Below are 12,526 nucleotides of genomic sequence, written 5' to 3'. Positions count from 1 at the left end.
AGGACTAATAAAGAGAACGGGCCATCATCTTGTAACAGTAAAGGAAAGGGGGGATTGTTCCTCTGTGAAGCAGAGAAACAAAAAGATGGCCACACAAGTTCAAAATTGTAAAGAAGTAAGAAAATTCCTTTATTAACACATGTAGTAAACACAAATTACAAAGATAAATGCGGACGACAGAGTAGACACAGAGTGCTGGATCCACATGAATAAAACAATGTTAAAAACTGTGACACAGCGCCCGAAAGGTCAGCCTATATAGCAAGTGGAAATATAAGGGGGACAGCGACAGGGTCACATGTATTAATAAATATATACCACCCATCAAGAATACCTTTTCCAAATAGTACCCCCAAAACAATAATATCCCATCACAATCAAAATACCCAGAAACAAAAGGGTTAAAACCCTTATACAGATGGAAGTAATACAACCAATTGGTCATAAATAGGCTAAAATAGCTATGTACCTGGGTAAGGCCACCAGACAGGCTCTGCTACCGTCACCCCAACGCACGTTTCGGTAGGAAAACCTTTTTCAAGGGGTACCACCTTGATGGGTGGTATATATTTATTAATACATGTGACCCTGTCGCTGTCCCCCTTATATTTCCACTTGCTATATAGGCTGACCTTTCGGGCGCTGTGTCAATGTTTTTAACATTGTTTTATTCATGTGGATCCAGCACTCTGTGTCTACTCTGTCGTCCGCATTTATCTTTGTAATTTGTGTTTACTACATGTGTTAATAAAGGAATTTTCTTACTTCTTTACAATTTTGGTCTGGAGTGGTGTAGTGTTGGATGTAGGTGTGTGGGTCCAGGTAGTGCTCCCTCCTTACCTGAGAGTGGAGTACCACACCTCTGGGTGAGATGCAGTATCTCTGTGGCAACTGGACCCGCAGGGGCGCCACATTTATGTGAACCTTCGGCATGACATATTCATTTTTTGAAGGATCTGTCTGCACATTATGGTAGTTGAATATTCTTTGTGGTTTCCTTTATATGGTCATCATGTGAATTTGATATTCCCAGAAGTGTGTAAAACAAACAAAGGGTTCTGTACCAAATATTAGGTTCTGTTTTTCTATTGTATCAAATACTCATTTCATGCAATAAAATGCAAATTAATCATGTAAAAATAATACAATATGATTTTCTGGATTTTGTTTAGATTCTTTCTCTCACAGATGAAGTGTACCTACGATAAAATTACTTATTTTCCCCAATGTATATATACCTTGCGTATATGAATTGTTTAGCATAGGTGGTATTAGGGTTTCAAGGGAATGTGTTACACGCACACCGCTAGGTTCAGATAGGGCGAGACGTGTTTCATGAATTCGTTGGAATCCTGGGTGAACCGTTACTCAGGTCAACCATAGACTGCAGCTTCTCTCAGGCACACGATAGATTCAGTTGCTGACCAGACACATCTGACAAGAATCTGCATAAACAGTTGAACAGTGGAGTATAATCAAGTATGGGCAGTGCAACAGGCTTCAGCACAGTACAGTCTATTAAAGCAGGCACAGTAACCTCAGTCTCTTCAGTAGTATAATTCAGCACAGATTAGTAGCCTGACTGCCATTAGGTACCAAGATGAGATCCTCAGCCCCCTTGTGAGACCATATGCTGGTGTAGTTGGCCCTGGGTTACTCCTAATGCAGGACAGTGCCAGACCTCATGTGGCTGCAGTGTGTCAGTAGTTCCTGCAAGATGAAGGCATTGAAGCTATGGACTGGCCCGTCCGTTCCCCAGACCTGAATCCGATTGAGCACATCTGGCACATCATGTCTCGCTCCATCCACCAACGACACGTTGCACCAGAGACTGTCCAGGAGTTGGCGGATGCTTTAGTCCAGGTCTGGGAGGAGATCCCAGAGGAGACCATCTGCAACCTCATCAGGAGCATGCCCAGGCGTTGTAGGGAGGTCATACAGACACGTGGAGGCCACACACAATACTCAGCCTCATCAGGAGCATGCCCAGGCATTGTAGGGAGGTCATACAGGCACGTGGAGGCCACACACAATACTCAGCCTCATCAGGAGCATGCCCAGGCGTTGTAGGGAGGTCATACAGGCACGTGGAGGCCACACACAATACTCAACCTCATCAGGAGCATGCCCAGGCATTGTAGGGAGGTCATACAGGCACGTGGAGGCCACACACAATACTCAGCCTCATCAGGAGCATGTCCAGGCATTGTAGGGAGGTCATACAGGCACGTGGAGGCCACACATAATACTCAGCCTCATCAGCAGCATGCCCAGGCATTGTAGGGAGGTCATACAGGCACGTGGAGGCCACACACAATACTGAGCCTCATTTTAACTTGTTTAAGGACATTACATGAAAGTTGGATCAGCCTGTAGTGTGTTTTTCCACTTTAGTTTTGGGGTGACTCCAAATCCAGGCCTCCATTGGTTAATAAATGTGATTTCCATTGATGATTTTTGTGTGATTTTGTTGTCAGCACATTCAACTTTGTACAGAACAAAGTGTTCAATGAGAATATGACGCGCCCCTGGGCCTTCTGTGTCGTGCGGCATCGCGTGCACGGGGGCTTACCCGGAGCCGGATCAGATAGGGGTAGTAGTCTCGTGGCGGTGACCCGGTCCGTGCCCAGGGAGTCAAACTAAGTGGCGAGTCTATTAGCAGTAGATGTTGGATGACTACGCCACCCGTTGAATGCAGCTTTGGAGCTGCCGCTGCAGGGCAGACCGCTGAGGCCGGTGGAAGGATGGTGCAGCGGGGATGGTATAACCCCCAACGGGAGAGGTATGGCCTCAGGGCAGCCGACGTGGATGATGGGGGTAGCAGGAACCACTCAGAGACGATGCGTGTAGTTCAGGGTCTTTACTGGTGACAAAGATAGACCCTCCCGGAGTACTTGCTAGCGATCGGGGCCTGGTCAGTCCTTGAGCAGATGGGATCTCCCCTGGCCAGGCGGAGTTGTAGGCCTCCCAAACTGACTGTACTCTTCTGGCTACCTTGCTAGAGGCGGGTAAAAGTAGCCCACGTCCCTGAGTGTACCGTGTGGTGCTCACCCGTATGGCCGGTGACTCGGGGCCTTCTAATGGCTTCCGCTCCACGATGGCGGTGCTGGTCCCACGCGTGTGACCGTGCCTTCGGGTTTCTGGGCCAGAGGACCTGCAATCCCCTGCCGGTCGGTTTCTGCTGCTGGGTAAGGATTAGTCCCCACAGCCTCGGACTCCGGGTCCGGTGATAACTTCTCAGTCAGGGCGAGCTCTGCAGCTGCCAGCCCCTGACTCCTTGTAGCACTGCTCCCACAGAGCTCCTGTTGTTTCTTCCTATGCTGCTTCTCTTCTCTACTCTTGTTCTCTCTCTCTCTCACCCTGCCTCAGCCCCAGGTTTATATAGGGGAAGTTCTTCCCCTCCCAGGACTGGGCAGGAGGTGTGGCATGCATAAGATCCCTGACCAAGAGACCTCCCACCTGCTCTCAGACATAATATTGCTATTATTGTGGAGACCAGACCCCTGGGGTGCCACAAATATTTCATTCATTCAGATCTAAGATGTGTTATTTCAGTGTTCCCTTTATTTTTTTGAGCAGTGTATATATCCATCATTTAAACTATGAGAGTGGTTCTAATATGGATATGTTTTAGACATTCATTAATAAAAATTAATTTTTAGGGTTTTTTGTTTTTGTTTATACATAAAGTAGTAGTAGCAATCATACCCAGGCCCAATTTTTTGTTAAATGATCGGTTGTAGTAGCAGGCACAGTCACCTACATAGATGAGACGCCGTTTCTATGTAAGCAATTAACAAATTAAAGCTGCACTCTGATACCCTATAATATGGAAACATTGAATATATGACATTGGAATTGCATTACTGCTGTAGAAAACCTGTTAAAAAATGAAGGTACTTAGTGCACAAAATGGCCAATTCATGTGAGCCCAACCACCAGCGACAAGGCGTTTCCCTTTGCTTGGCCCAGGTAAGACGCTTCTGGCATTGTCTATTGGTCATGAGTGGCTTGACACAAGGAATGCAACACTTGTAGCCCATGTCCTGGATACGTCTGTGTGTGGTGGCTCTTGAAGCAATGACTCCAGCAGCAGTCCACTCCTTGTGAATATCCCCCAAATTTTTGAATGGCCTTTTCTTAACAATCCTTTTAAGGCTGCGGTTATCCCGGTTGCTTGTGCACCTTTTTCTTCCACACTTTTTCCTTCCACTCAACTTTCCATTGATATGCTTGGAAACAGCACTCTGTGAACAGCCAGCTTCTTTAGCAATGACCTTTTGTGGCTTACCCTCCTTGTGGAGTGTCAATGACTGCCTTCTGGACAACTGTCAAGTGAGCAGTCTTCACCATGATTGTGGAGCCTACTGAAACAGACTAAGGGACCTTTTTAAATGCTTAGGAAGCCTTTGCAGGTGTACAGATCTACCAGGTCAGGTAGCTTGTCTGGCCACTGGTTTCTTTCTTCTAGCGGTAAGGTCTTCAACAGGTCGATGACGATGTTATTCATCTTTTCACATAACCCATTGGTTTGGGGGTGGTATTGTGTAGTCTGGATCTTCTTACACCCGTACAGATGGCAAAACTCCTTGAACAATTCGGCTTCGAAGGCAGTGCCTTGATCTGCCAGCACCTGCTCCGGGTATCCATGGGGCCTGCAGAAGTATGCCTGAAACGTCTTCGCCGCAGTTTCTGCCATCAGATCCTTGACGGGGGCTACCACCAGGAACCGGGAGTAGTGATCCACCATGGTCAGGGCATACGAGTAGCATGACCTGCTGGGTGACAGCTTGACGTGGTCCAGAGTGACGATCTCCAGGGGCTGGGTTGTCTTGATGGAGTGCAGGGGTGCCTTCTGACTGCTGTAGTCCTTTCTTCTGAGGCTACAGTGTCCACAATCCCGAAACCATCTCTCTATGGAACTCCGCATTCCAACCCAGTAAAACCGACTCTTCAGGAGGGTTTCCAGCTTCTTCCAGCCAAAGTGCCCTGCTTGAGCATGGTAGGCCTCCAACACCATCTGGATGTCTGTCCTGGGCACTACGATCTGCCATACCATCTCATGAATCCTAGGGTTGACATACCTTCGGCACAGCTTCTCCCTATAGATGAACAGCCTGCTTCTCTCATTTCACAGTTGCTTGGCTTGTGGAGACGCTTCCTTCTCCAGGGAGGAACCTTCCTGGGTTATCAGTTCTTTGATATGGCTGACAATCGGTTCACTGTCCTGGTTCTCCTTCCAACTGTGATGAGGCAAAGGGTTTAATGTCTTACCACGATACCTCCTGGAGGTGCGCTGCTTGTGGACCATCCCATTTCTGTGGAAGGCAGGTAGCTCAATCTCCTCCAGGTCATCCACTTCTTCTTCAGTATCCGACTGGTGAGGCATTCTGGATAGGGCATCAGCATTGGTATTCTTGTGGCCTGCCCGGTACTTGATGGTGAATTGATAGTTTGACAGCCGGGCCATCCAACGCTGTTCCATGGCTCCCAACTTGGCTGTCTCTAGATGCGTCAAGGGGTTGTTGTCAGTGTAGGCAGTGAACTTACTGGAGGCTAGGTAGTGCTTGAACCGCTCGGTGATGGTCCAGACCAGGGCCAGGAACTCCAACTTGAAGCTGCTATAGTTCTCTGGGTTCCTCTCGGTCGGGCGGAGCTTCCTGCTTGCATAGGCGATCACCTTCTCTCGGCCATTCTGCTTCTGACTTAACACAGCTCCTAATCCCTCGTTGCTGGCATCAGTGTACAGCAGGAACGGTTGGCTGTAGTCAGGGTAGGCTAGGATCACCTCAAAGGATTCAGCTTGCTCCTTACCCCACTGGAACAGGGGGTTTCTGCCTCTCCCGGACTGTCTTACCAGGAGATCTTGCAATGGCGCCGCTTTCTTGGTATAGTCCTTCACAAACCTCCGGTAATACCCGACTAGTCCAAGGAACTGATGTACCTCCTTGAGGCTCTTCGGCTCCGGCCATTTCTGGAAGGCAGTGACCTTCTCCGGGTCCCGTGCTACTGGTATGGGTATCGGGTTCGTCACCCGTACATTACCAATTTCACCACCTGTTAGCTTTACCTGTTGCTGGTACATAAGGGCTCGGATCTCTTTCTGGAGCACACTCATCTGCCCTGGTTTGGCAGTGTCAGCCATCTGTTGGAGCAAAAACAACACTTCTCCCAAACAGTTACCGACAATATTTGTGCCAAGTACCATATACAAGTCTGTATCATCAGTATTAGTCTCTACTACAATTAGTCCCTGGTCCTTCAGTTCCACTCTTCCCACCTTTACTGCCTCATCCTTAACCCCGACTAGGTTAAGGGGAAGGCCTTGGAGGCATACACGGAAAGGTTTGGAGCTGGCGGGTGAAGTTCGTCTATGGACCAGAACCTTTTGTAGTGGACATCTGGCATGATGGTTACCTGAGATCCAGTGTCCAGCAGATCAGGTGTCGCGATGCCATCCAGCACAATGGACAGGAAAGGTCTTCCTCCCACGAACCGATGGTACCAGTTTGATGGGCCTGCTTGATTTACTCCTGGGTGTCGGCCCTCGGCCCCAGGGTTTGCTCGTTTAAAGGACAGCTCCGCACTGTGTGGCCTGCCTTCTGGCAGCGGTAGCAGATGAATTCTCCTGGAGGGTGACGTTGGTCGTTGGTCCTCCCACGGGGTGGCGTTGTCCTCCTCCAGGGCGGCGTTGTCCTCCTATGGGGTGGCGTTGTCCTCCTTTTTCTTCTCATCCAGGGGACATCCTTAGGGCTGTCGGTGAGTAGTATCCTTCCTTCCGGCTTGGGCTCCTCCGGTAGCTGCAGGCTGCTCAGGACAGTGGCCAGGGTTTTACTTAACTGGCGCACTTCAGAGCGTAGGCTGTCCAGCTCGCTAGGAGGCACTGTTTGCATCTTTGTTTCAGCCGTTAATGAAGGAGCGGTGGGTGCTGCAGGCACTGGGGTAGCCCCACCCTGGTGACGCTGGATAGCAGTATCTGATGTTTCCAGGGGTTGCAGACCCTTTATAGCCATGTCCTTAAGGGTGTCAAAGGTGGCATCTGGATGATCTAGGGCCCACCACCTTACAGTTCTGCTCTCCTCCTGGGACCTTAACCCCCGGATGAACTGTTCCGTCAGCATTTTATTTTCATCTTGTATGCTGGCTGGACTAACCTGTTTCAGGGCCCGCAGTGCTTCCTGTAAGCACCAGGCATAGTCCCGAATACTGTCCTCAGTTTTCTGGACACAGTGGTAGAACCTCATCTGGAGATTCGTCTCGGTGCGGTTTTCAAACACAGTCTGCAGTCTCTTAAAGATGATGGATACTGATTCCTGGTCTGCGACTGGCCAGGTTTCAACTTCCCGCTTTGCGGCACCAGTCAATTGTCCCAGCACAACAGCGGCTCTCTGTTTACTGGTCATAGAATACATGTCTAGCACACCGCATATTCCTCTCTTGAATCCGGACAGGGTGTCCGGTTTGCTGTTATACTGGGGGTGCCACTTCGCTCCAGGGATATACGGCAGGGCCATAGGTAATAACGGGGTCATGACCCCTGTTGGTGGAACGGCCGCAGGTTGGGCATCAGGAGCGTTAACTGATGCTCCGGCGGCTTACTGGTCGTCGGCAATTGTTGCTCCCCCCTAGTGAACCGGAGCCTACCTTCTTCACTTTCTTTACAAGGTAGGCCGCAGCTCCACGGGCGACGGTCTTCTTCCAGGACCTTGTGTCGCTCGCGTCTGATGTCAGAGCGTCCTCTGGCTCCTTCCAGGACCTGACACTTCCTGGTTCGAAGTCAGGGGCGGGGCGTGTCCTGAACTTCGCTCGCTTCCAACGGTTATGCCTCTCCGAATCCCTCGGTTACGCCCCTCTTCTTCCCACGCGGCGACAGGAAGATGGCGGACAATGCCGGGAAATCTCGGGAATGGCGGGAAAACTTCACCACAGTGAGTATCACAGTCTCTTAAGGCGCTCAGTACCCGGTGGCAGCGGGCACGGAATCCTGTTTGTGACGCCAAGGCTGACGCGCCCCCTGGGCCGTGGGGTACTCGGCAGCCGGGCCTCTGGCTGCTGGGGGATATCACGGTGGCTGGCCCGGTCCGTGACCCAGGGCGGTCAGTCAAAAGGGGATATGTATATATGGGGGATTTGGAAAGTTTGTGACGTCACCTGTGGAATGAGGCTAAGGGGTACCGCCGCTGCGGAGCAGATCCTCTGGAGCTGGTGTTACGGCAGCAGGGATAGTGTGGCTCTCCACAGGTAGAGCTAGCTCCAGGGCAGCGTGGGGGGTAATGGATGGTGGTGCAGGGGAGAGACGGCAGGACGGTCCCGGAAGAAAGACGGACACTCACACGGGGGTAAGCTTCAGTACCTTTACTGGTGATGCTGCAGGCATGGTCCAGGGTACTCCAGGTGAAGGGCACACTTTTGGACTCTCTCCAGTGAGCGGGTATAGGGCCTCCTGATCCGTTGCTTTCTTCTCTAAGCTTCTGACCTGCCTGGAGCTAGGCCTAGCTTGGTTACTGTCTCTCTCTGCACCTGCTGACCTGGTGGTAGGGCCTTCTCTTTGGAGATCACTCTCCCTGGACGCTGGGGCCTCTGTGATTCCTAGCCCTGGTACTGTAGCCAGCGTTTGGTGAACCTGGGACCTGTAGTCCTCCAGGGGTTCCGGTGGTTCCTACTGAGTATAAATGTCCCTGTAGGCGCAGACCCGGTGTCCGATATATATATCGGGGTGAGCTTGGTATGCTCCTCTGCCCCCTTGCTACTTCTTCCTTCTCCTCTCGCCTTCGGCCCACTCAAGGCCCTCACTAGGCTTTCACACGTGCTGTAGGCCTTGGCTCGCCTAAGCACTGCAGCCATCTTGCTGCTCTTCACTGCTCTCTGAGCGTCAGCACGCTCTCTGCTCACAGACTCATTTCTGTCTGAGCTAACAACTAACTGAGCTGCCTGGCTCCACCCTCCATATATATATCCCTAACGGGCTCCCTCTGCTGGTGTGAGGTAGTAGGGTGGAGGTGTGTGAATGTGTGAGGGCCTCTTGTGGAGAAGTCCATCCATGCACCCTTCTGGGTTCTGTGGCACCAATGCACAGCAGGGCGCCACACTACAATCCCACAGCTATGCCCTCCTGCAGTTCCAGCTCCGTACCCAAAGCACATGAGCTCTCCTTTCTCTCTATTTCACTTACCAGGGCATCAAGTGTGTTCTGTCTGGGACCCATCCCAGATCAAGCGGGACTGTCTTGATTGGGGGCGATGTCCCGCTGTGCCAGGAGCTCAGAGCTGTGTCTCGAATTGCACTCACTTTGTGCAATGTTTTCTCTCATGCTCTCTTTATTTCTCTGTAGCTTTTCCGCCTCCTTGAAGCTAGGAGCGACATCTCTCTGCCTTCTACATACTTACATTCAAATCAAGAAACATTTCTTCTATTTTCTTAAGATCTGGTCTCATCAGGATTTGAACACGCAACTTGTATCATTGGAGGCAGCAGCAAAAGAGACATAGAAAATAATGAACACAGCTATACACATACTCCCTTGGGTCCATCGCTGCCTCACCGCTGGTGCCCTGGTTTTCATTGACAGGGTGCAGTGGTGACAGTACTACAGTACAATTGATTTTTTTTTTCAGGTTTTTCCATTTTTTTTAAAGGGGTATTCACTCCATAGAAATAATGGTCAGTCCTCTGGAATCCCCCACCTAGCTCCAGAACTGGGGGGGGGGTCCCCTAATCTCTCAGCTGAAGAGTGTGTCACTGCATCCAGGCAGAGAATGACTGCAAAGGTGATCATAAATGTATCAGATAGGTATATCTTTTTAATCTTCTACGTCCTTGTCTTTTGTCCAGGAGTATGATGGGAGTGAAAATCTTTACCTGCTTCAGGAGGGTTATCTCTGATTTTGTATCTTTCTTTTGGAGCTAAGAACTTACTGGCAGGTAGTTGTTAACTATTTGGCTGTTCTGGCCATTGCCGATCTCTACCGGCTCAGAGCAGATACAGACCGCTCCTACCAACGATTTTGCGGCTTCAGTTGGCGTCATGTCAACAGAGCAACTTCTTCTCTTCTGCTTAGATGTCAACAGGGCGTGACTGCCAACATCATGCTGATTGATAGCTGGCTCCCTGCTACCTGACAGTGGGGAGTTGGCTGTCTATAATCATGTCATCGGCAGTGACTCCCCGTCGACAGAGCAGACTGGAAGAGGAAGAACTTCTCTGTTGACGTGATCAAATGAAGCTGCAGAATCATTGGCAGCAGTGGTCCGCGATTGCTTTGAGCCGGCAGAGATCATGTCTGGGCAGAACAGGCAGGTAGTTACAAACTACCTGCCTGTAAGTTCTTAGCCCCATAAGAAAAAAAATACAAAAGTCCCAAATAACGCCTTTAAAGATTCAGAAACTTTTTGTTCTGTTCTCTCTCATTTTAAACTTTTTGGTTTGCTTGCAAAACAGGACTAGAATTACTCCAGATCATCCGCCTTGGTGACAACATAACCACAAATTCTACAAAACCATTAGACATCATTCTACTTCCTCAAGTCTATACTTCCACTGTGTTTCTTCAAAAGACAGAAGACAGACCCTAATGAAATTAAACCTTAGACTTGCTCAGAGGCTGCCGAGCAGAAAACACCATCACATTGGGTAGACCTGTAAGACCCAACTGGAAGCAAGTTCTAACCTTTAAGCCAACATGAAAGAGTTTTGAAAATTAGCACCTTTCCTCATACTGTAGACGATTGTTTTTATATAGTTGTATTGTTATTATTATTACTAGTATGTCTTGTCCCCTCTATATTAAAGAGTACCATTCCAACAACAAAAAGCTCTGACCCCACCAACATTTAACCCCTTAGATGCTGCGATCATGGAGACTATAATTTACCTTTTATTTTATATTATAAGGTGTCATATTATAAGGCACATCAATAGCATAATACAAAATTAATAATAACAAATTCAGAAATCAATCAGTATACTTCACAAGAAATTGTTATACAGTCTTAATGTTAAGTCCATAAACGCCTATCCCAGCCTTAACTTACCCCTATAACAATACCATTGTAAACACAGTGTCATGGGTGTGTCAGATGTGACAGACAGTCGCTGCACTTGGCATTGCAGACGCCTTTTTGATTCCCTCATCTCTATAGTTTAGTCTTATCCTTCTTACTTTAGGACCCAGCAGCGATTTCCACCTTCTGCTGCTGATTGACACACCCTTGCTTGGTAGTTAAATAGTCTGTTTCTCCAGAGAGTCGTCGGTGATAGTTCTATGTACCTCTGTGCAGGCTTGGAGCATTAACAGTTGGCTAGTTTCATCTCTGGTGCCCTTGGAGGACAGTTGCCATTATCTCTCTGGTGTCTGCTCAAGCTAAGTGTATCCCCTTTGTTTTTCTACCTTGTTGTCTTTAGTTTGTATTGGGGCTTGGCTAGTGCTCACCCTGTCCCATCCCTATCTAGGGCCAAGCTCTAGGGACATTCAGGGCTTAGGTTCCTGCTCTGCGATAGATGTGGAACCTATATAGGGATGCTAGGGCAGGCAGAGTGATATTAGGTCTGCCTATGGGTCTCCACTCCCCTTTTCCTAGTGTTGGGCTTCCTCCCTCTCTTCTCTTCATGTTGCACCTAGTCTTTCCCACACCTTCTGTGACATCAGGTCCAAAAAGAAGGGGCTCTCAGATATCATACCCACCAAACGCCATGTACACACGTGGCCAAAATTGTTGGTACCCCTCGTTTAATGAAAGAAAAACCACAATGGTCACAGAAATAACTTGAATCTGACAAAAGTAATGATAAATTAAAAATCTATGAAAATGAACAAATGAAAGTCATTCATTTCTTTTCAACCCCGATTCCACAGATTTTTTAAAAAAATTAAATGAAATAGGCCTGGACAGATATGATGGTAGCCCTGAAAATAATGTGACAAAAGGGACATGTTAAATCAAGTTGTGTCCACTAATTAGCATCACAGGTGTCTACAATCTTGTAATCAGTCAGTGGGCCTGTATATAGGGCTACAGATACTCACTGTGCTGTTTGGTGACATGGTGTGTACCACACTCAACATGGACCAGAGGAAGCAAAGGAAAGAGTTGTCTCAGGAGATAAAAAAGAAAATTATGGACAAGCATGTTAAAGGTAAAGGTTATAAGACCATCTCCAAGCAGCTCGATGTTCCTGTGACTACAGTTGCACATATTATTCAGAAAATTAAGATCCATGGGACTGTAGCCAACCTCCCTGGACGTGGCCGCAGGAGGAAAACTGATGACAAATCAAAGTGATGGATAATACGAATGGTAACAAAAGAGCCCAGGATAACTTCTAAAGAGATTAAAGGTGAACTTCAAGCTCAAGGAACATCAGTGTCAGATCGCACCATCCGTCATTGTTTGATCCAAAGTGGACTTCATGGGAGACAACCAAGGAGAACACCATTGTTGAAAAAAAATCATAAAAAAGCCAGACTGGAATTTGCCAAACTACATGTTGACAAGCCACAAAGCTTCTGGGAGAATGTCCTATGGACAG

This window comes from Phyllobates terribilis, unplaced genomic scaffold, assembly GCF_046119375.1.
Source record: "Phyllobates terribilis strain yellow unplaced genomic scaffold, ASM4611937v1 Scaffold_7__3_contigs__length_470593459, whole genome shotgun sequence".
Taxonomy (NCBI): domain Eukaryota; kingdom Metazoa; phylum Chordata; class Amphibia; order Anura; family Dendrobatidae; genus Phyllobates; species Phyllobates terribilis.
Note: the sequence above shows the minus strand (reverse complement) of the source record.